This window comes from Pygocentrus nattereri, chromosome 20 (assembly GCF_015220715.1).
Source record: "Pygocentrus nattereri isolate fPygNat1 chromosome 20, fPygNat1.pri, whole genome shotgun sequence".
NCBI classification, from domain to species: Eukaryota; Metazoa; Chordata; class Actinopteri; order Characiformes; family Serrasalmidae; genus Pygocentrus; species Pygocentrus nattereri.
In genome coordinates this window covers 26,000,404-26,025,514 of record NC_051230.1, presented here as the reverse complement: position 1 = coordinate 26,025,514, position 25,111 = coordinate 26,000,404, and the positions used below count along the sequence as shown (strand labels likewise).

At 39.5% G+C, this 25,111-nt stretch overlaps 1 protein-coding gene across 2 annotated transcripts in view; it reads right to left on the bottom strand.

Moving 5' to 3' along the window:
- Positions 1-25,111, bottom strand: part of LOC108437402 (tetratricopeptide repeat protein 28-like) — a 156,922-nt gene that overhangs the window by 61,084 nt on the left and 70,727 nt on the right. The gene's annotated exons all lie outside the window — the stretch shown is intronic.

The window sequence follows — 25,111 nt, the reverse complement described above, 5'->3', positions numbered from 1 at the left end:
TGGGACCAGTCAGGGAGCCACTCTACATCTAAATAATTTTCTGCTAAAAGATGCTAGTTTAAATTACATGCCTCGCCTTATCTGTGGGTGGTATCTAGACTTAAAAAGAAACACCCAAAATCAAATCTCATCAGGTTTTTTTTAATGCACTGACCTACATATGCAAGTTTGTGGAGCTAAAACAGACTTTGCATGGTGGTAAAGAGCAAAACAGTATACATTCACAAAGACTGACCTGAACCTTTAACCACTAGCCTGTCTGGTGTTTACATCAGCGGTTTCAAGAAAGCTGCTTTTGTATGGACAGATGTTGCATTTATTGAAGCGTTTGCTCCACACAGAAACAGTCCATGGTATTTTGGAGTTGGGAGGGCTCTCTGGACAGTAAGCTGTATGCATGCTTATGTTCTGTTTTCTGAAACATGACTAAAAATATGTCCATCTAGTAAATGAACCAGAAAAGCACTGCTACAAAGTATGATCTGAAATTAGCATGCTGTAATAAACTTTAATGAACAAAATTCGAGAGGCTGTGTGTGTGAAACATCACCAGAGCTGCTACCATGTCATGCCAGCACATTCATGACACATGTACATGAATATTTTACTGTCTACAGCGTGTAAGTAACTCAGACTCTCAGCTTTGCACTCTGAAAGGCACAGCATTAAATGGATCGCATACAAAAACAGTCGTCATGCATGTTCTTCTGTTCCTTTCATAGGCTTGATAAAACCTGGAATCAATTACTTACACCAATAAGCACTTCCAGCATTTCGCTGGACTTTAAAGGCTTGAAGAAACTTTACACAGCCCAAAGCTGGCAATTACCCTCAGTCACAACTTGTTTCATGTTTTCCTGATAGAGTATCTCAAGCTTTAAAATTACATGTGTCTTTTGAAGCTATGCCATATCAGCTCAACTTGAGCCACTCCCCAAACAAAAAAAGGGGAAATAGTTCTTTCTGAAACTCCACCTCACACTGTATCACTTAACTTTGAACTGAGCCAGGTTCCATATATCACAGAACTATAACTTTCATAACATATTGCAGGTGATCTATTCAGACACACTGGTTTTGTCCCCTTTAACTCTTGAAACTAATTTGCTTCCACAGTATTTGGAACATGTGCATGTCCATATTGGGCAGTGAAATGAAGCAGTATGTGGAAATGCAGCTTTGTGTGCTACTGTACTTTCTATCACTAGTAGGGATATAAGTGATTAACCGTTTAATCGTTAAGCAAATAAAAAAAAAAAGCCTGGTCAATGATATTAAGATAAAAAATATCAATTTTGTTTTATTTCATATCCAATAAGCAACAGTTCCTATTTGAATAGGTTTAAGTGACCCTTATTAGTCCCACAACAGGGAAATTTCACCTCCGCATTTAACCCATCCGTGCAGTGAATCACCACATACACACTAGTGAGCACACACACACACACACACACACACACACACACACACACCCGGAGCGGTGGGCAGCCCAATCCGCAGCGCCCGGGGAGCAGTTGGGGGTTAGGTGTCTTGCTTAAGGACACCTCAGTCATGTGCTGTCGGCTCTGGGGATCGAACCGGAAACCTTCCGGTCACAGGGCCGGTTCCCTAACCTCCAGCACACGACTGCCCCATGGTGGGCATTGTGTTAGATGAATGCAAATTAGAATTAGAAATTTAAATGCGAAAATCTAAATCTGAATATTATTTTGAATCATTTTCAAAGTGATATCCAACCTAGAGTTAACAATTTAACCCAAAAAGGCAGCGACTGATACTAATATTGTATTTGTGATCAGAGAGCAAAGGAAAAATAACAATTACAGCATATTTAAAAGGAAGTAAATCCTGGGAACAATTTCTTAAACTAAAGGATAGTAACATGCAACATATGCAAGTCTGACTGCTTTCCACAGGGGCTTCAACCACCAGAAAAGAAATATTTTTGATATACACTCACTAGCCACTTTATTAGGTACTAGTAAAAGGTTGGACCCCCTTTTGCCTTCAGAACTGCCTTAATTCTTCGTGGCAGACTTTCAACAAGGTGCTGGAAACATTCCTCAGAGATTTTAGCTGGTTATTTGAGTTACTGTTGCCTTTCATCTCAAACCAGTCTGTCCATTCTCCTCTGACCTCTCACATCAACAAGGCATTTTCGTCCACACAACTGCCGCTCACTGGATATTTTCTCTTTTTCTGACCGTTCTCTGTAAACCCTACAGATGGTTGTCCGTGAAAATCCCAGTAGATCAGCAGTTTCTGAAATGCTCAGATCAGCCCGTCTGGTACCAACAGCCATGCCACGTTCAAAGTCACTTAAATCACCTTTCTTCCCCCCATTCTGATGCTCGGTCTGCACTTCAGCAAGTTGTCTTGACCAGCTCTACATGCCTAAATGCATTGAGTTGCGGCCGTGTGATTGGCTGATTAGCTATTTGTGTTATGAACAGGTGTACTTAATAAAGTGGCCGGTGAGTGTATTTAGGCTTTTTGCAATTTCTGTTTAAAAATGTTAAATATTCAGCAGGCTACCCCGAAATGCTACTGATCATTCAGCAGCTCATCCTGTCAGTGTTACATATATTAGTTAGCTAACTATGTCCAAGCTGCTAATTAGCTCAAAATACAACTTTATTTGTAAACACAGTCTTCATGTAAAAAAGATACCATCCGCTCATCCTGAAAATGTATCTACCCATCACTTATTTGTAATCTGCGTAATTTTTAATTGTTTACTACGTGGTGCTAATTTAACTCTTGGTCAACAGCACCTCGGTTTGTTAGAACATTGAGATTTTACTGCTCAGTTCAGCTCTTCATATTTACAGGCCACATTTAAGTAGATTCATGATTTATTAATCAATTAATTCACAAGAGTAAGTGAATATCAAAATATTTCTTTTTTGCAAGCCTAAACTGTAGAGTGAAATATATTTCTATTCATATGTTTGCATGGTAAACATCTGAACAACTGACCCCAGGTAGGACAAATCAAGTGAAATTAGACATCCTGCTTACCTGTAACACTGGTAATATATTGGTGCTGTCGTATCTCCAAAATGGTAATTTTACAGAAGGAAAAAAACCTACTTTACTTTTAAAGTAAGTCAAAGGAACCCGACGTTTCTCCAAGTAATTTTGAGCCATTTTTTTGGTCCATTCATCATGAAATTTAACCCAATGCCAAGGGCAACAGGTCATTTTAAATTAGGTCAAAAACTGTAAAACAAGGTTTTGTTCCGACAACATTGTTATATATGTATTAACTGCAAAAATGAATGACTACTTAATGATAGGTGATTAAAACAATACATAAATAATACACAGTACTGTGTGAAAGTCTTAGGCACCCAAGACACATTTTCAAAATCTATTTATTTGTGTAGTCTGTGTTTATTTGCTCAGAAAAGTGTTCATATTTGAATAAACGAAATGTATAGAATATTAATTAAAAATGATTACATACATACATACATACACACACATTTTATATATATATATATATATATATATATATATATATATATATATATATATATATACACAGGTTTAAAAATGGTTATATATACATATACATACATACATACACACACACACACACACACACACACATTATATATATATATATATATATATATATATATATATATATATATATATATATATAGGTTTAAAAAATGGTTGTATATACATACATATATGACCATTTTTAAACCTCTACTCGAGGAAGCCGAGTATTATATGTAATTAAAAAGCAACTCCTGGTTTGACCAATCAGTGCTGCATTAAATTGAGCTCATGATGTAATTGATGATATTAACAAGTCTCTGTGGTGGCTGTGAAGGTGTCAAGGAAAAAAATGGACCCAAGAAATTCTTGCTTCTTTTTATTGTTTTTATGTTTATTTGAATTATGCGTACTACTTTATTCTAACGTATATTGTGATAAGCTCACTGCTGAGGTAAATTGTTCAAAAATGTGCTTAGATGCCTAAAACTTTTGCACAGTACTGTATATGTAACTTTTATTTTTAAAATGCTTATTTTTGAGCTATTCTAACTTTGTCCATAAATGGACAAAGTTGCATGACCCAGATTCACAGATGAAAATCAACATAAACATCTGCTGAACGAAAAGGAGTCAATTGATATTATTTGATTCTCCTCATACTCCTCTCAAATGTCCCTCATTACATCTGTGCGCACGGACATGATTTTGTTTATACAGGCATACTAGTCTCCACATGATTTGATTAATCCAGCTGTCAGGATCTATAAACTGTTGAAAAAACGTTGGACCTTATCAGGAAACACTTTTCTACTGAGGGTCTTCTAATGAAAGCTAAACAAGGCTAGGCTCCACAGGGACAAACGAGAGGATGGGAGGCTTCAAGAATCCAGTCAAGACACTTAGTGGTAACTCAGAAAGTAAGTAGTGGTTGTGACAGCTGAATTATTCTTATTTCTTGCACTGCTTTTTCCTGTAATCTTTATTTCCTTACTTTTTCTATGAAAGTAAAACTTGGCTTTTAGTAGCTTTTTTTTTTTTTAGCTGAGAGCAATTCTGCATCTCGAAGAAATTGGTCTGCAGCATCTGAGAAAGCAAAGGCAGCACCTGCTGTCACAAGTTATGCACGGCTACACTACTGCAATCACTATTGTGTACAAAAGGTACTGTTGCTTAGTGCAATTATTATAATTAGCATAATTGACTTCACATGTTTTTTCTGTAGTAGTGGCTTCAGCTGACTGATTGAATGAACTGCTGGAAAGCTTTTATATATGCTTGCACCCAACTATGGCTACGTTGCCTACACACTGAAAAACGGTGGTTATTCAGGGGTTCTTTAGTTAAGACGATGGTTCTATACAGAACCAGGAACACTCAAAGAATCTTCATGAAAATGGTTCTACATGCCTCAAAAAGCATTCGCCCATTGTTACGATGTCAAGCATGTTACAACAGAAGAACCCTTTTTGGTGCTTTATAGGTTCCTTTTCAAAAGTTTCTATAAAGAACCATTTAAAGCACATTGTACGTATATACGTCTGGGGCCAATATGAGGAATCTGGTTTAAATGTGGGTGGGAACATAGACTTACTCTACATGGCTAAAAAAATATGGACACCTCTTCTAATTGGTGGGCTTGGCTATTTCAGCCAAAGGCATTGCTAACAAGTGCATAACATCAAGCATAGAGCCATTCAATCTCTGTAGACAAACACTGTGGCAGCAGAGGGGAGAGGGGCAACCACATATTAATGACCACAGTTCTGGAACGAGATGTTCAATAAGCACATGTGGGTGGTTCCACATACTTTTGGCCATGCCAACCCAATGCAACACCCCATGCAAGTCGAGTTCAAAATAAGGCCAGTGGTGCCTTTGTCAACAATGTCAGCCCAACAACAAGCCTGTCAACAAAAATCTATGCAAGCTAGCATAGCTGAGAAGTCCCCCAAAACATTTCCGTCACAAGGAGAAATGTTTTTAGTGATGTTTTACTGACATACATACACATATACAACTGAAAACCCATCATCAACATTTTTTCCATAGTTGACATAAAAGAGTTTTTTTCTTTGCCTTTCACAGTTGCAAGGATACAGCTGGAGTAAAAGTGGTGAAAGAATTGGAAACACTGTTTGAGAAAAGTTTGAATTTGCATTTGAGCACAACAATATACTGTCACACCCACTAAAAAGCCCCATTATTTGAAGCCCTGTTATGTGTAGCCCTTTGATGTTGCTGAGGAAGAGCCAGATGAGATCCAGATTAAGATATCCCCGAAGCACTTATTTTGACTGCATGTTAGCTAATTATTATGTTTCACTAGCTAGAAACGTTGTTTTTCTTGTGTTATTGCTTGTACTCCAGACATTAACTGGAGGAATTTAAGAAGTTTTAGACGGAAAGTCTGTGGAAGTCATTGTTTGCAGTGGATTGTGCAATAATCCAGTACCAAAAGTCGTCCTCTTACATGACAAGTTTTGGCACAAGAAGTATCACAGCTCAGAGAAGCTCAAAGACAATTCAACTGTGTGAGACAAGAACTTGTGTTCTACTGCATGAAATGTCTCACGCAGCTGAAATATTTTTGAGCTTCTCTGAGCTGTGATACTTCTTGTGCCAAAACTTGTCAAGGGCCTTCTCCAGCAGCAGACCACTACTCCTTGAGTGTATGATTTTCCTGCTTTCAGTCCAATCAAGTCAACGCAAAAACGTTTCCTCACAATTGTTCCAGCCTCCCAAGGATCTCTACCCCAACCTGCTCACATAAATCACTCCATCAAAGCATACATGTTTTCCAGTGGAAAACAAGGCTAGCTCATTTGGCAGAGCCACAGGCAGCTGGGCGGTTAAGATGGTGCTGTTTGGCGCCTGGATGGGTGAGATCAGCAGGTGTTGGCTAAGTGAGTCAGTGAAGCAGACTAGGTCATACTGAGAGAGCAGAAGCACCAACTGCTTCCCCACTGCTGCAAGCAACAAGCCAGGCACAGGGAGCATTCATCTATCGCCTCAGAATCCCAGCGGAGAGCGCTTTGCTAGCAAACACTAAGCAACTGGCTCTCTCAGCCTTGGCTTCTGAACTGCTAGCAGCTGTTTTATTGATTAAACAAAGCAGCTAAAACTATATATTACATTGTGTTTTTATACAGTATTCAACAGCACTGAAACAGATGGTTGCTTGTCAGCAGCATTAGTCTACTTATAGAAAATATAAAATCTTAGTGATAACCCCACAATGCCTTTAAGGATGAGAGAACTGCTGATAAGATATCTGCAGGGCCATGGGAACTGCAGTGTGAAAGAGGGTGTATACAGTGGCACAAGGCTCCACAGGATCAGATATGACACTGGTCTGGAGCCATGTGTTTAGCCTTGCATTCCTTCCATCTAACTTCTCCATCTAAGAACAACTAGCATAATTTGTGGAGAAAGTAAGTCACCTTGTTCCTGTCTGTGCTTTGGCATCTCTCAGGGTTCTTTGCTTCTTTGCCTTTTAGTGGAAATGTTTACTAAATTATTCTGCAATATACAAAGTAAAAATATATATACCTGTTAAATATGTTGTCTGCATGTAAGCTGCGCAGTAGTAAAACATTTGCTTGTTGCAGATTTTAAATAGGAAAAGCCTCTGGAGAGCTGGGAGATACCAGCAAATATAGCAGGCCAATAGGTCTACATGATCATTATGCACATGAGCATTAATATGTGAACCTTTTTTGTAATTATTTTACTGTACATACACTGTACATACATATACTGTACACACTGTACAGAAACAACAGAGTACTGTTATAAAAAATATATACATACAATATACTGTGAAAGACGCACATCATATGCTGTGAAACTTCATCGTGAAAACAAATGAACACGCTACATGATAAAAGGGAGGTAAATTGTGGACTTCAACCAGAATTTATGTAACTAATATTTATATTCCTCTTGTGCTGGCCATAAAAGTAAGCATAAAACACACACACACACACACACACACACACACACACACACACATACACACACACAGGATTTCTGAAGCCTTTCATACATTCAAATCAAAATGTTTTTCATATGAAAGTGGCATTGTCCAAGCATCGTTTCTTTTCAATAGCGAAGCATATTACGATTAGATACACTCACAACAGAAGGAGAGAGACACTGACCTATGAAAGAGGAGGAAAAAGATTTTAAGGAGAAGTGAGGATAGAGGATGAAAGAAAGAAGCAGATGTTTTTGAAGGATAAGAAGAGAGGGGAGCTGAGCAAGACATCCTGGAGGAGCGCTAGCCTTAGATCTGATTTCACCTGTATAAATGCAACCTGACAAATAAGGAAACATCTATCTCTAGAGTGAGCGAGTGCGTGCATGCGCATGTGTGTGTATAGTGTGTATGGTGTGTGTGTGTGTGTGTGTGTGTGTGTGTGTGTGTGTGTGTGTGTGTGTGTTTGAGTAAGTGAGACTGAAAGAAAGAGTGTAAGAAGCTGAAAATGTCAGACTGGATAAGTAAAAGAAATGTACAATGACAAAAAGAGGACAGACAGCACACAGAAAAGATTTCATTACAAACCTTTACTCAATATAGTAACATGGAGGTTTGAGCCCCAAACCATGGATATTAAACACAGAGCAGACCTATTACAATATCCATCCATCCATCCATCCATTTTCTAAGCCACATGTCAGCCAGGGTCGCGGGGGGGGGGTGCTGGAGTCTATCCCAGCAGTCTTCGGGCGAAAGGCAGGATACACCCTGGACAGGTCGCCAGTCCATCGCAGGGCAGACAGACAGACACAGACAGTCACTCACACCTAGGGGCAATTTAGCACGTCCAATTGGCCTGACTGCATGTCTTTGGACTGTGGGAGGAAAACTATACAGAACAGACAGAATTAAAGTTAAATCCTATAGTTTAACCACTTATTGACATTAGCTGTTTTCCACTGATAAACACAGCATTGTAGCTGGCTTTGTGGGTAACCTAATTTAGCAATGAACAGCATCATAAGCTGCTGTAAGAGAAGTTGCCAGAGAATTTTAGAAGTGACGAGCAAGGGAGCAAAGATAGAGCCGCTGTTTGTTTACTTGCTAGAACTGACACATTGCTTCATAAATAAATCTACAATCAAGTTTGTCAACAACTTAGCCTACACTACTCAACTACCATAACATTAAACATAGGCTATGTCTGCCTGACAGCACCTGCTTTCACATTACTGCAGCAAAAGCAGGCATGGAATGAATGTTGTCAGGCTTATTTAGGCTAAGAGGAGAAGTGAACGAATATTTTTATTATTATTTAAACGTGATGTATTTCATGTGACAGTTCATTTTTTGATAACCAATCCAACAACATCTGCTGATATTGATTCAATACCAATACCCAGCAATATCAACATGCAACTATATCAATGTGAATACAGCTGTTTCACCTACAGGCAGAATACAACATCTTTGTATTCTTAACTAGCTTATTTAAAGTACTTTAATACTGAGAGCTGGAACTTTTACCACAGTGTGCAATATTAATCCAGAGATATTGAGGAAAAGTATAGAAAAAGAAGAGCAAGAAAGAATGATAGTGGCTGAAGCATCTGAGCTGAACAATAAAAAGGGGATGTGACCCAATTCTAAAATCGTTAACTCTCAATGTTAATTGCAAGCTTTCCTCTCTATCAACCCATCCCTAAACCTGTTAGCAATTAGGGAGGATAGGAGAAGAGCTCTCTCTCTTTCAACAGCATCCCCGATTACGAAAGTGATTACAGAAAGAGATTTTAATGAGCCTTGTATTAGTCGTACATTTGTTGTTTGGTTCATTTTAAAAGGGGGAGTTGCTAGATGAGGAGTCCCTGGCTAGTAAATATGTCTGGGTCATGTGAAACAGAAACACATCGAGAGAATGTGAGTTGAAGCCACTAAAATGAATATTTGGTTCAATTTTGATATTAAATGCTGGCGACCCTCAAGTCAACGACCACTTTCTGATTCCAATGAGATAGTCAGGACTTTGGGTATGTGTGGTTCACTGATTTGGCTTAGCTTCCAATTGTTTTAGAAGTACTTTCAAAATTCAGAAAACCAGGCATGATAGCAAGTCTTGACACAAAGAACAACAAAGTTTGTCCAGGAATCCTTTTTTTTTTCTTTTAGTACAGTAGAATACAACATGCATAGGCTAAGTGAGAATCTGAGGAACTGTTAAGTGTTTCCTTTGCCCTTGAATGCTTTTCAATCCTTCACTCTCAGCAAAAGCAGACACCCGTCTCTTTATCTCCAAACTCTCACATGCAAACCAAATCACAAACACTTGCCCCCATGCAGAACCGCCAAACCCCAAACCCTCTTTTTCCACACACGGATGCAATCCCACCCTCTCAGCAGACCACCCCTTCAAATCCCCCTGATCTTCTCCCCCTCATCCCCAGATGGAATTACAGGCTTCATGCAGTGAGTCTTGACGGGGGAACCAAGCAAAAAAGTGAATATGAAAAGCAAGAATGCTGGGACATATTGGCGGCAGAAGACCTTCAAAGGGTGAAGCTTCTGAAGCTTTTTTTCTCTGTGAGTTAACCCGATCCTGTCAGCACTAGTGGCTGGTTAGCCGCTATGCTAGAGGGTCTTAGCCACCCTGGCTGCTTCGATAAGGGTTTGGGGGTAGCAGAAGAGGCTGTGGGTGCTTTATCAAAAGCGACAGACCCAAAAATGAGGCGAGAGAGTGAGAGAGAGAGAGAGAGAGAGAGAGAGAGAGAGAGGTGGGGATCAGTGGTGTAAAAAAAGGAGCAAGAATAAAAAGGAGCATGTCAAAGCAGGTGGAATATAGAACAGATGAGATATGCATATACTACTGCAGACACACACAGTCCAAAACAAAACCTTTCATGCACAGTCCTGAGTGTACAGCAATGACACCTAACCAAACAAACCCACACCTCTTCTGCATTCTAACCCACCCCTGACATAAAACAAGCTGTTCTATAATATCATCACTAGTTCACTATTAGGATACTGTACCAAACACGGTAGAATAGATGCTCATGACGAGGGGGAGGTATTTCTATTCGAATACCCAAATTTTAAACTAGTACTACCTGAATATCACAGGAAAATTATTTTGTTAATTGTTATGAGCAATGAAAACATGAAGCGAAAACATGAATGTTAACATGAACTCAATAAGCCCGGTACTGTGGCAAAAAGAGAAAGCCACTTGTGTAAATTTGTCTTTCGAGAAGTGTGTGCTTGTCCTCTTTGGCAGCAGTCAAATCGTTATATCATTTTCGGCCTGTAGACATGTTCTGTGTGCTATTGTGTTTTCTATCACTGTATAAAATATGCACAACCTGCCCTTTTTTTGTTGGATGCACTGCATTCTTTTCCCGAGCAAACGTGAGCTCATTCAGAGCACAGCTCAGATCAGCAAGCTCTTATTATGGTTTGGTTTAATCATAGTATTGATGAAGCACGACTGACGTGTACTTCATGGGTTTTCTAGTTCAAACAGTCTTTGAGAAACAAACATTTTCGCTTTTAATAATTTGCTATCTTATTTTAGTGGGGTCAGAGTTACTGGGTTAAGGTGATAAGTTATTGATGCCACTAATTCTTTAAAAAATTAAGAAAAAATAATGTCACTGAATTGTTTAAAGTAATAAATACATTTGCATACATCAAAAAAGAGCTAAGAAATGCACTGCTATTTAAATGGGGGAGAAATGAAGGTTCAAATTTGAGCAAATAAGACAAATACAAATAATCACGATTAACTACACAAAAAAATGCAGGTATCATGATTAACTATTTTAACAGCGCTTTTGCAGGAGCTTATTTATTGTTAGCTCTATCGCTCAAAGCAGTCTCTTGGGGCATCTCAAAACAAAAGAGGAAGGATAACATACAACTGAGAGAGATAAACAGGCTGTGAAAAAGGCAAGACTGCATAGGATGGGTTGATGGGCGAGAGAAAGAAGATAGGGTCAGAAAGATGGCTACAGGCAGGTAAAACAAGCAGGCTTACAGAATGGAGGCATGGCGAGGTGTTGGACAAAAGATGACAAGAAGTGACAGCGCGACAGGAAAAGAAAACAAGAATGGTGGAGCAGAGGAAAAGACAAGACGTTTATGCCTGAGGTAAATTTGAGTGACTTCACAGGAAAGGAAAAGGCAAGAGACATGGAAAGCAAGACAAGGCAGACAGAGAGAAAAAGACAGAAAAAACAGAGACACCGATTAGCGCATATTAATAAGTTGGTTTAGTGTGCAGTTTGCCTGCTGTGTGTACAAAGGCTTGCTTCCCACTGTGTGACACACACCGTGGGTCTTTGATTGACAGGCCAGATGACTAGTTGCTGGCAGGAGCCTTGATTGGATCTCAGCAGCCGGAGGGGAGGTTTGCTTTGTGGTACAACTACCCAACCCCCCCCCCCCCCCCCCCCCACCCCACAAATTACAAATTATGTCCTAAAGCTAGGCTGTGCTCAAAAATGTTTTGTTTACTAAGAATCACAGAAAGGAACAGACAATAAAAAGAGGATAAAGGACACACTTATTACACTGGGAAAAAGTAATGCATCAAATTTACTTGAATGAAACATGAGAACATGAGGCACAACTTAATGCCGGATAAAGCACAACACATTTTTATGTAAGTAATGTAAGTAATTGTTATAAATCCAATGCCCCTCTTTCCTTTACAGTAGTGTCACTTATTGTGGTGTAATTTTTAGTTATTATTTTACATATGCTTAGTAATCTGCGATGGACTGGCGACCTGTCCAGGGTGTATCCTGCCTTGCGCCCGAAGACTGCTGGGATAGGCTCCAGCACCACCCGCGACCCTGGCGGAGAAGCGGCTTGGAAAATGGATGGATGGATGCTTAGTAATGCTTAGTACTTTCCGGTAGGTTGGGGAAGTGGAAGTAAACGCATGCTGTCAATGAGCAATTGTGTTAAGTCATCATGATTTCACTATTGACCAAAATAATCATGACCATTGCGATTGCTTAAATCGAGCGGCCTCGCTTTTTCTTATTGGCATAATGTTATCGGTATTGACAGATATCTGATAGATTGTTCGTGAGATTCATCTTAAAGGATTTTTTTTTAATTCTTTGTATGTGTTTAGGTTTGAAATCTCCTTAGACTTAAAACAGTAAGGATTTAATTGTGTATTAGACTTTTCTAGTGAATATTTAGTGAACTAGCCCTTACAAGTAATTACACTGAAACTCCCCAACTCTGGGGTTTTTATAAGTTTGTCCCTCTCACTATTTTAAGTTTTAAGTTTAACTTAAAATACTAAGAGGCATATGTGGATCTGAAAATATGAATAATAATATTTTTAAACGAATAAATACACGTCTGATGTTGGCTGTATTTTTTTTGTTGCTGCCATTAAAATCAAATATACCAAATATAATGCCATGTTCTTCACTTATGACTGTTGTAAAAACTTCTGCTTTGGCTGCAGGGAAAAAAAACTGAATAAGAACACCCTTAGTTTTCATTTGTAGCACAGAGTATAGTGTAGAATGCTTGTATAAAAGGCCTGTAATATCATGTATATTTGCTGTATACATTTATTCATATGGAAATACACATATTTGAACTGAAGTAAATTAAATGTGTGTTGATTTAATCTCAAATAGTTGATAAATCCTTCAGCAGAAAGAGAAAGATTAGGTGAGAGTGAGAAGGCTAGAAAGAAAGGGGGTAGGTTTACCAAACATTGTGCATGGACTGTACTGAAATAAGAAAAGTCCTGCAATAGCTTGAGCAGCTGAGTCACGCAATGCACACGTGAAGACGAGAGGGGAGATGCAAAAAAATTAAAGAGCAGGAGGAGAGGAAAGAAAAATGAGATATGGAAAATAGAGGAAAAAGAGAAGGAGAAGGCAACATGCTGAAGCCAAAACTAACATCTATTACATGAGTCATTCAACATCTGCTCCAGTCACGGGCATTGACCCAAGCCTAGGTAAACACACACACACACACACACACACACACACACACACACACACACACACATATAGGTAGAATGGAGTGCTCTACTTTCTACTTTTCTAAGCATAGTCCAGAGCAGAAGCACTACACATAAAAAAAATCTTGCGTCTCTATCAAATGAGTTTAAGGCAACCTAAGCAGCATTTCACATCTTGTGTCCAGAAAAAGAAATGGTTATTGCATAAACATTGTATTTACAATTAACAAGCATGCTGCAAAACCAGAACATACACCAAAACTCAGGAGTTGATTTGAAAAGGAAAGTATTTATACATTATATTTTAATAATAAAAACGTTCTGTGACCGTGGTGGTCCCCCCCTACTGAGCTGGTCCTTCCTGATGTTGTCCAATCTAGGCTATGTCTCTAGCTACTCTCTGTGTACCGGCAGCTTACTGGAATTTCTCATGCTTCAACCAATGGAACAGCATCAATAACACTAGGCAGCCCATTTCAGCTGGATGGACCACCACGATCACCATACCATGTTATTCTGCTGGTTAATAAATTCCAAAAAAACTGATGCACTTAATTCCATGTATAACCAAACAGGTTTGTTAAAACTGAAAAAAGAGGCAAAAAATCTCCAAGGCAAGTGGCCACTGGGACCACAGGCACTGCATTTGTAGTGGCCAAAATATGGTTGCGCACACACAAAAAATGCAAAAAAGATTTTTAGAAACCACAGAATTGATATAGAGCTATATAAAAGACACATTTAATACTGCAAGCCTGAGACATTTCAATCATACACCCTCAAGCTTATACACACACATACACACACACACACAAAAGATGCAAAACATTCTCTTCTAGATGAACTGGATGAGGCACACACACACACACACACACACACACACACACACACACACACAGACACACAGAGATAACAGAGGAAAAAGGAATGCTTTTTGTCTGTAGCGGTATGATGAAAAGCACCCCACTGTGAGCTTAAATCACGCTGGAAAAATGCACTGCAGAACGCGCCGGAACTCCCCACAGTGTCATTAGGCTTGTCTGTCATCCGCATATGAAATGGGGGAGTAGTCAGGCTACTCACTCAAGCATGGCCTCTACCAAAGTACATGTCTGCATGGCAGAAAAAGACTTAATGCTGTTATAATGACTACATAATGTTGTGATATGTGCTTAATGCTGTTATAATGTCTACATAATGCGCTCATGTGCTGATGAGCTCCTAAATGACCTAACCACATAAACACAAAATAAATCAACAGAAGGACAAGTCCTATTGGTTGTCTGAGTCCTGAACTAGAGCCAACTTTGTTATAGAGCTTTAAAGTAGTTTGGTCGCATGGCATTCTGGCACTGACTGTAGGGTACAGCAGGTTTAGCAGGTAAGGCCATGCTGTGTGTGAACAGCCTATTCAGCTGATTCTCAAACTGCTCTTCACTTTTAAAAAGGGACCGTTAATGCCCATTTTCAATGTTCATTTTTGGGGTCTACTAGAGCAGATTGACATGCTCAAGTGTTCCGAAAACTACTAGAAAACATCTATTTCAAAGACAGATACATAGTAGCACACAAAAAGCTCCAATTTCACGTGATAATATATTTTACTATGTTTAACGTGGATCTGGGGGCACATTTTAATGAGTTAAAGGGGACAAAGACCAAGTCTCTGAATGTATAACTGAAGAGACATTGGGTTAAAGGTTAACACCCAGGGCATGCTGATAAACATACAGTTCTGTGCTAAAATCAGACACCATCCTTCTTTTATTTCTGGCCATTAAGAACACAATTCTGAGAGTTCTGAGAACACACTTGTTCCCTTTTGTACCTTTTCTTTTCCCAATAACAGAAGCACCCTTTCCGAGCCATAACACTGAGCTGTCTTCTCAGTGCAGCAGGATGGACAGCAACATCTGCGGATATTTTTTCAGATCTGAAGCTGAGTGGAGCTCGAGTTTCTCTTAAATACTATGATGGTGACAGGTCTGGGGGTCTACCAGGCGTTGCAGAGTTTTTTTTTATATGTTTTTGTTTTGAAAACTGTTTTTCATGTATTTTTCTTTGACTTCCCTCTCGTTTATGCAAGTGTATTACCTTATATCTAATCTGATCAGAAGTTCGAATGAAAAATGAATAAAGTACCTAACGGCTGTTCTGATTCAATAAATGATTAATAAGAAGGCTTAAATGATTAATAGGAAAGGTGGTCTGACTTTTTCACAGTACTGTACACCTCATTAGTCATTGTAAGTCACATGATAAGCATATTTAGCATTCTTCCCTGATTTTTTATCCATTACAAAAAAAATATTAGTGCAAGAAAGCTTTTCTCTCAATCGCCCGGAGTTTGTATGCAAGGCTTGAGCTGTCTCTCTTTCTTGCTTAAGATGCCTTCCTCTTCTCATCATTAAGTCCTAGGAGGCTGTAGCTTCTAATCACACTAAAGCTTCATTGGAAAGAGATGAACACCAAAGCATGTCTAAACACAGACACACCTCACGCACCCTTGCCGCACTTAATTAATGTAGCATCAGCGAGAGAAGATGAAATACTGACAATGCATGCCCACAATCACATATAAATTGTGGAAATAATTCTGCCAAGATCAAACCGGAGATCTTTAGTTTCTGCAGTTTGCTTCTTTACAAGATAGTCATTGCTAAAGTAGATTTTTGGTGATATTTTTGACCAAAACTCTGAGTAAATTTGATTTTAGTTTGGCCAAAAATCTCATTTATTTAGTTTGCCCCTTAACCAAAATGCATGTCTTGGCTGATATAGCTGGGCTAAGGCGTGACCTAGTTGGGATAAAGGGAAAATTGTATAAGCCATCGCTTTAAATGATCACAGACACTACATTTATAACCTGAATAGTCCTAAAACATGTAATCTTGAAACATACATGCAGATTTTTTTCTTCTTTTAATGTGTTCAGGGTCTTATTATTTTAATGAGCTTGGGGTCTTGTCTGAGTGGGCACATACATTTTTTCCCTCTCCAGTAGTAATTTATATATTGTGGGTTTCTCTCTGAGAAACCAAGCAGCCATTCAAGCACATGTCAAGGCTCAAAGGGTAACACCTATCAGTGCTCAACTGTTCCTTGCATATCATTATGCAGCCGTGATAATCAAGACATACTATATACAGTATTTACTAGGGGTGTACCAATTCATATCACTTTTTTATATTCAATACATATAGCAACAATAAGGAGTAAAAATGATGGTAATACTATGACGATATACTGATATCATATATATGAAAATATAATGTTTCAATTTTCAGTGAATTACAACACTCAAAATTATTGAAGTACCTTATTTTTATAATGATGCACTAGAAAGGAGCCATATCATGCTAGCTCTGAGCTACTATCTTGATTTTGAGGTAAAAAAAGGAAGTCATTTTCAGGAGTGAGGATCTGACCTCATTGCGGACTTCAGAAGAGTGAGGATCTGACCTCATTGCGGACTTCAGAAGAGTGAGGATCTGACCTCATTGCGGACTTCAGAGGAGTGAGGATCTGACCTCATTGCGGACTTCAGAAGAGTGAGGATCTGACCTCATTGCGGACTTCAGAAGAGTGAGGATCTGACCTCATTGTGGACTTCAGAAGAGTGAGGATCTGACCTCATTGCGGATTTCAGAAGAGTGAGGATCTGACCTCATTGCGGACTTCAGAGGAGTGAGGATCTGACCTCATTGCGGACTTCAGAAGAGTGAGGATCTGACCTCATTGCGGACTTCAGAGGAGTGAGGATCTGACCTCATTGCGGACTTCAGAAGAGTGAGGATCTGACCTCATTGCGGACTTCAGAAGAGTGAGGATCTGACCTCATTGCGGACTTCAGAAGAGTGAGGATCTGACCTCATTGCGGACTTCAGAAGAGTGAGGATCTGACCTCATTGCGGACTTCAGAAGAGTGAGGATCTGACCTCATTGCGGACTTCAGAAGAGTGAGGATCTGACCTCATTGCGGACTTCAGAGGAGTGAGGATCTGACCTCATTGCGGACTTCAGAAGAGTGAGGATCTGACCTCATTGTGGACTTCAGAAGAGTGAGGATCTGACCTCATTGCGGACTTCAGAAGAGTGAGGATCTGACCTCATTGTGGACTTCAGAAGAGTGAGGATCTGACCTCATTGCGGACTTCAGAAGAGTGAGGATCTGACCTCATTGCGGACTTCAGAAGAGTGAGGATCTGACCTCATTGCGGACTTCAGAGGAGTGAGGATCTGACCTCATTGCGGACTTCAGAAGAGTGAGGATCTGACCTCATTGCGGACTTCAGAAGAGTGAGGATCTGACCTCATTGTGGACTTCAGAAGAGTGAGGATCTGACCTCATTGCGGACTTCAGAAGAGTGAGGATCTGACCTCATTGCGGACTTCAGAGGAGTGAGGATCTGACCTCATTGCGGACTTCAGAAGTGTGAGGATCTGACCTCATTGCGGACTTCAGAGGAGTGAGGATCTGACCTCAATGTTCAATTTTTATTATACATCACACAATATAACCAGCATTGCATGGTCTACTTTATGTGCTCCAGTCTGCTGAATGTATTGTTTGATGCATGTGCAGATTGAATTGAGAGGTTCATATTGAATGATGCAATACAACATGCTGCACAGTTACACTCCCAGTATTTGCTTGCGCCTATATATCTTTTGCAAGGTCAAACAGTTACTGTGCTGATGAGAAGCATGACTAACTACGAACAATACCCAGAAGGAACAGCTGTTTCACAGTGTGTCCCTGAACTTTAACCTTTTAATGACCAATTACCATGCAGAATTTGGTGCCTGTCAAGGTGGTCCTGCACTGCATATGACAAACACACTATGTCACCATGAGTAAATGTATATGAACATTTTATAATAGGCGGTTATTGAAAGATTATGAGAAGCACAGTCTTTATATGTGTGACATGCTGCTTAATTATATATATAAAATTATATCAATTCCATCTCTCTCTCTCTCTCTCTCTCTCTCTCTCTCTCTCTCTCTCTCTCTCATTAGAATGGTCCTTCTGTAGCACACATTCGTCTTGCTGACAGGGCATGTATTGATTGGATGGGACTGAAAGTAGGATGCTATTGTTGGGATTTGAATGCACAGTGGATCTGGATCTAGAGACATGGACAATGCAGCTTTTTTTAAAATAACCTTGCATGGGTCTCTCTCTCTCTCTCTCTCTCTCTCTCTCTCTCTCTCACACACACACACACACACACACACACACATACACACTCTCTAAACAATTCAATGGCAATTGTTAACAACCCTCACATAAGGATTTTCAATACAACAGCAATGATCATCTGCATTTCAGTATTCTGCACTTATTTGATTTTGTGTCTACAACTATTTTCACAGTTCTTCACACAGTTATTTCACTGCTAGTAATTGGAGGCTAACAACAGACCAGAGAGACAAAAAACTAAGACATACCTCACTAAAATGAATTGTGTCCCTACCATGCAAGTCCTCCTCTGAACACAAGTTATTGATCTCAGACTCTACAGTAACACTCATTCTTCAACATTAGCTATGAGCAAACACAGTGCATCATTGCTGAACCGCTAAGACAAGATAGCACTGGTGTGCACACATCACAGTTGTTCATGACAGAAACAAATATCCCTACAGGTCACTGCAGACACGTTGACTAGCAGTCAAATCAGATTGTTGTGCTAACTGTTATGGCAAAATCATAAATGACAATCAAGCAAAGTTCATTCATCAATCCTAATAGTGAACCTCATACTGATAGGGGCCTGTAAGAAATCCTGGATGTCACTGTAGACTGCACTGAAAAGCAGAGCATCAGCCTGCTCTAGCATACCTGTTTGAATATCAAAGGATATGGTAATACATTCAGTTCAATTAGGAATGGGCAATACGGATATCTATAGTACATACAGCACTCTAAACAACTGCATATATCATAAAAAGACCAATTATAGACAGCATGTCAATAATAGCACCCATTCTTTAACAGCCAAATTAGTCAATGGCCAAAGACAATTACAATGTTTTTTTGGGTTTTTTTTTGCAAAACTTGGCTAAATGAACACAATATTATGAAACACGTAGGCCAGTGGGCAGGCCTAACTCATGCATGGAAACAGACATGTCAGATAAAGAATCATTTATTTTCATAGAAAACATAGAATTCCCTACTGATCAGTCATACGGCCTTTATAAATGTATCAGAAGGCTTTAGCACATTTCTAGTATGAATGCATGTATGTTTGCAAACACAAATTACGTGCAAATGAAGCAAAAGGCCCAAAACCTAAAAAAAAAAAAAGAAAACAAACTGAAATCTAAACATACCCTATGCATTCACAATTCTGTTCAACAACCAGCAGAAAGATGGCTAACAGCCTAAAAAGCTCCTCCAGTAATATTCAAAGTTAGTCTTTATGTTGACATATGTACACAAGTGATTCACTGAAAAATAGCAAGTTAAAAAAAAAAGAAAGTAAAAATGTTGCATGCATGTGTTACAAACTTCAAATGCTTGTGTTTAATCTAGAACTGACATAAGTAGTATTAAAACAGATTTTTTACACTTTTAAACTTTTTATACTTTATTATACTTTAGCAGTGATTTTCGCATTAACAAAGATGACAATGTCAAGATTTCCATACTAAATACTACTATAATGAATTGTTCATTTTATATTTCAAAAGATTCAAAAAGATTCATCCCTTCTCAAATTGATTTATTTCACTTGTAAATCATTACAAAACAATGCAGACTGGGGGCAGTCGTGGGCTGGAGGTTAGGGATCCAGCCTTGTGACCGGAAGGCTGCCAGTTTGATCCCCAGAGCCAACAGCACATGACTGAGGTGTCCTTGAGCAAGACACCTAACCCCCAACTGCTCCCCGGGCGCTGCGGATTGGGCTGCCCACCACTCCGGGCAAGTGTGCTCACTGCCCCCTAGTGTGTGTGTGTGTGTGTGTGTGTGCTCACTAGAGTGTATGTGGTGTTTCAGTTCACAGATGGGTTAAATGCGGAGGTGAAACTAATAAGGGTATCTTAATTAGTAAGTGGTTCAAGTGAGCATAAAGTTTATTATGTCATTTTACAAGTGCTCAATATGAACCTCCTCCAGAAGTACGGACATCAACACATAGTCAAATTATCCCATACTCGATTAAGCATGTTAGGTGTCACTGTACTCACAGCTCTTTCAATGCAAATTCAAAGATCAACCCGTGTTGTTGGGTATGGTGGCACAAGAGTCCTTAATGTACCGCAGCAAAAAAAACGTCACACATTGTGAGATCTGGTGATGATTGTGACCATTTCTTGGAACTGTTGGTACTAACGATGAATGCTCTGAGCTGTTGGAGGTTCACTGCAATACTGACAGTCAGAAACTCTGGGAGCCCTCTTTCAATTCGTATGTGATTGGTCCTAGGTGCCTCACGGTTATAAAAATATGACGTTCTGAAATCGAAAGAATCTTTTGAATCATCCTGTACTTCAAGTACATATATCCAATTCAAATTTGCACATATCTTTTGACTTTTACTGTGAACAAAAAAGCAGGTGTTCATAAGAATATACACAGATAGTTAAAAATAACAAGATATTTATGCAGCAAAAAATGTTAAATTGCACGTGGTTGCATTATAAAAGACACTGAAACATTCTGCGCAACATGCAACAAGTAGCAATTATGGAGAAGTTTCCTGAAGCTGTCAGGGACAATATTAAACAATATTCAAATGGAAAAATCTACAGACACATAGCAAATAGTTTATACATCCCTGTCAATACAACTGGCTCAATATCATATGATGAGAAAGTCAAGTGAACCACTAATCACTGCACTATGATCATCTCCATTCCTACATTCCACAAAAATGCCTTAGTTTAAAATTTGCACATACTTCTTCGTTCGGCTGCTCATTTTAGCCGAAACCACTGCCTCCTCTACTTTTACACCAACTATCTCCATGTCCACCTTCACCACATCCATAAACCTTCTCTGAGGTCTACCTCTTCTCCTTCTGCCCGGCAGCTCCATCTCCAACATTCTTTGAGCAATATATCCACTATTCCTCCTCAACACATGTCCAAACCATCTCAACCTGGCCTCTCTGGCTTTATCTCCAAACTGCTCCACCTTCACTGTCCCTCTGATCTGCTCATTTCTAATCTTGTCCATCCTTGTCACTCCCAACGAAAATCTCAGCATCTTCATCTCTGCCACCTCCAGCTCAGCCTCCTGTCTTTTAGACAGAGCCACAGTCTCCAAACCAGACATCATAGCAGGACGCACTACTGTCTTGTAAACCTTCCCTTTCACTCTTGCTGCTATCCTTCTGTCACACATCAGCCCTGACACCCGTCTCCACCCACTCCATCCTGCCTGCACCCTCTTCTTCACCTCTTTTCTACACTGTCCATTGCTCTGGATGGTTGACCCAAGATATTTGAAGTCATCCACCTTTATGACCTCTACTCCTTGCATCTTCACCTTTCCACCTGCCTCCCTCTCATTCACACACATGTATTCCGCCTTGTCTCTACTGACCTTCATTCCTCTCCTCTCCAGTGCAAAACTCCACCTCTCCATATTATCTTCCACCTGCTCTCTACTCTCACCACTTCATCCATCGTACTCCAAAATTCCTCTTTCTCCTCTAACTGACAACCAACCTGTGGTGCATATGAACTGACCACATTCAAAATGACACCATCAACCTCCAACTTCAGGCTCATGATCCTGTCTGACACTCTCTTTACATCCATAACACTTTTCCCAAGCTGTTCCTTTAGGATTATCCCTACTCCATTTCTCTTCCTCTCTACACCATGATAGAACAGTTTGAATCCACCTCCAATGTTCCTGGCCTTGCTTCCTTTCCATCTGGTCTCCTGGACACACAGAATATCTACCTTCCTTCTCTCCATCATGTCTGCAAGCTCTCTGCCTTTACCAGTCATTGTCCCTATGAGTCCCTACTCTAACCTCCACACTCCTGTCTTTCCTTCTCTCTCGCTGCCTTCTAACCCGTCTTCCTCCTCTCCTCTTTGATGGTCTTCGACCTACAGTAGTCCAATTTCCACTGGCACCCTGCTGGTCAACAGCACCGGAGGCGGTCGTTGTTAACCCGGGCCTCGACCGATCCGGTATGGCAATCATATTTGTGATCCGCATGATAGTTTTGGCACAAGTTTTACGCCGGATGCCCTTCCTCACGCAACCCTCACCATTTATCCGGGTTTGGGACCGGCACCAGAAGTACACAAAGTACACCCCTAATGGCCGGTTTTTAAAATTTGCACATACTCATTTAGATAAATAATAACTCTTTTGGAACCAATGTCAGGATTGTTTTGGCAATAATTTAGCTCGACATGTTTGGAGAAAGAAGAGTACGCATATGATCCCAAGAACACCACATTGTACTGGGGTCTCATCAAACAAAACATGAATGGAGCGATGTACCACAACATTACGGGAAAATTTAATCTTATTGGCCAAGAAACTGAATCTGGGGAGAAGACAGATGCTTCAACAAGACAATGAATTTCCAGTTCTCATAAAAAATGCTGTTCATTTAAAAATTACAATTTATTTACCAGTCAAAGAAGCAGTGAACAAACAAAATGAGAACTCAATCATCTAATTTGCTTGTTCACATTATTTACATCATATATTTGCAGCACAAATTATTCCAGTTCTGGTCAATTCCAATCATGCCTTTCTATAAATATTGTGATACATATAGCGTAGCTTGAAAAAGTCTTCAAGTGTTGAGATGTTATATATTTTCCAAAAAAAAAACATAATTAATTACAAATTGGATCAATGGCACTGGGCTACAGCTGCGGCAGCCAGACTTCCCAATCCCATTCCAAATGACCTCATGCATGGCACATTTTCGTGCTTTCTCTACACTAACACACCTGATGCCAACACATGATGGGCTTCATAATTTGCTGAGGATTTAAATCATCAGACAAAGCACAAGGAACCCATTCTTCTAAGTTCCTTGCTGGTGATCTTGTACTAGTAAAGAAACGTTCAAAGTAAAACTGGAAAATTTGGATAAATTTGCAGACCTTAAAGAGAAAGTCCCCCACATGCATATATATATATATATATATATATATATACATACTCACACACACACACACACAAACATACATACACAAACACACAAACAAACAAAGACACTGAATAAAACATGAGGTAAATCTATAATAATACGAGAGAGCATGGTTCAAGCCTCATGCTGATTCTTCGCTCTCTCTCTTCCCATATTCATCCTGCAGAGTAGTGCCTTTTAAGGTGGAGGGAGTGGGGAAGGACAAATGAGTGGAAGAGGAGAAAAGTGGAGGGTGGGTGGAGGAGGGGGGCGGTGGAGGGGAGTATGGGGGAGTCATTCATCTCTTTGACAGCAGCCCACGTGTTCCACTGGGGTAGAAACACTGCTGCGTCACCTCTACTGCAGCGAGAGAGCTATTTTAACACACACACACACGTTCAAAGTTTAAAATGCCAACGTTAGGGATATTAAGTTAGACTAGAGCAAATACTGCTGTTCACAAAAATCCATTCTCATTGTATTTTTTGTACAATTACATGCTTTCCAGATTCTGTATTTTAGTGTTATTTGTCCCAAATTATTGTGTACCACAAATTTACTTGCAATATATTTAAAGTCTGAATAGGTCAAAGTTTGTTCCTTTTCAAGTGAATTAACTTAACCCCTTAAATGGCCGGGGGTCTGTTTTATTTCACCATTCTATAACATAAGATCCCATTTATACCTGGTCATTTCATTTGTCTTGAGTATCAGGATTATATCTGGATAAGGTCATAAAAATGCAAGTTTAAATGCAAAGATGCTTTTAAAACAGATACAAATCCAATTACTCAAACCTATTTAGGAGATGGTCTGAGACGCACGAGACACTCTTGAGCCACATGTTATTATAGCAGTGTAAATGCATCTGTCTTTTCAAGACATATTCAACAACCAAACCCCTCCCCAAACAATACATTACTGGACACGTGATATGTGTCTTCAAGGAAGATAATGATGGACAATGTACATAGAGACAGTAATGTATAAAGCAAACTGTGGAAGAAAAGGCTGACTGAATAATGGATTGGTGATTGGTTGCCATGTAGCGGGCAGACTTGCATATTCCGTACACAGAAATTGGTTTTCATTTTGACTAACCGGAGACCTTTTGACTAGCAAGTGTAAATATATGTGGCTAAAATCTTTTCAGGATACAATCCAGACACTAGTCACATTAAGTGACTAGGTGTAAACGGGGTCTGAGAACAGATCTATCAGTTTGAACTTAAGGACCTGTAGTTACTGAATAATACTTCTTAGTACATAATAAGCCTACCATTTGAAGGGGTTAACCTGACCTGTATTAAATAAGTCCTATTCACAACCTTTAACTGTCTGCATGTTTCACAGATTTTAAGCAATATAACAGATGGCTGAATGAGGATAAATGATTGACAATCATCCATTTTACAACTGTAACATAGGGTGACATGAAAAGTGCTTAAAATTATCTTTATCTTGCAGCAAATGTATCATTTGACCAGATTAATGCAGAT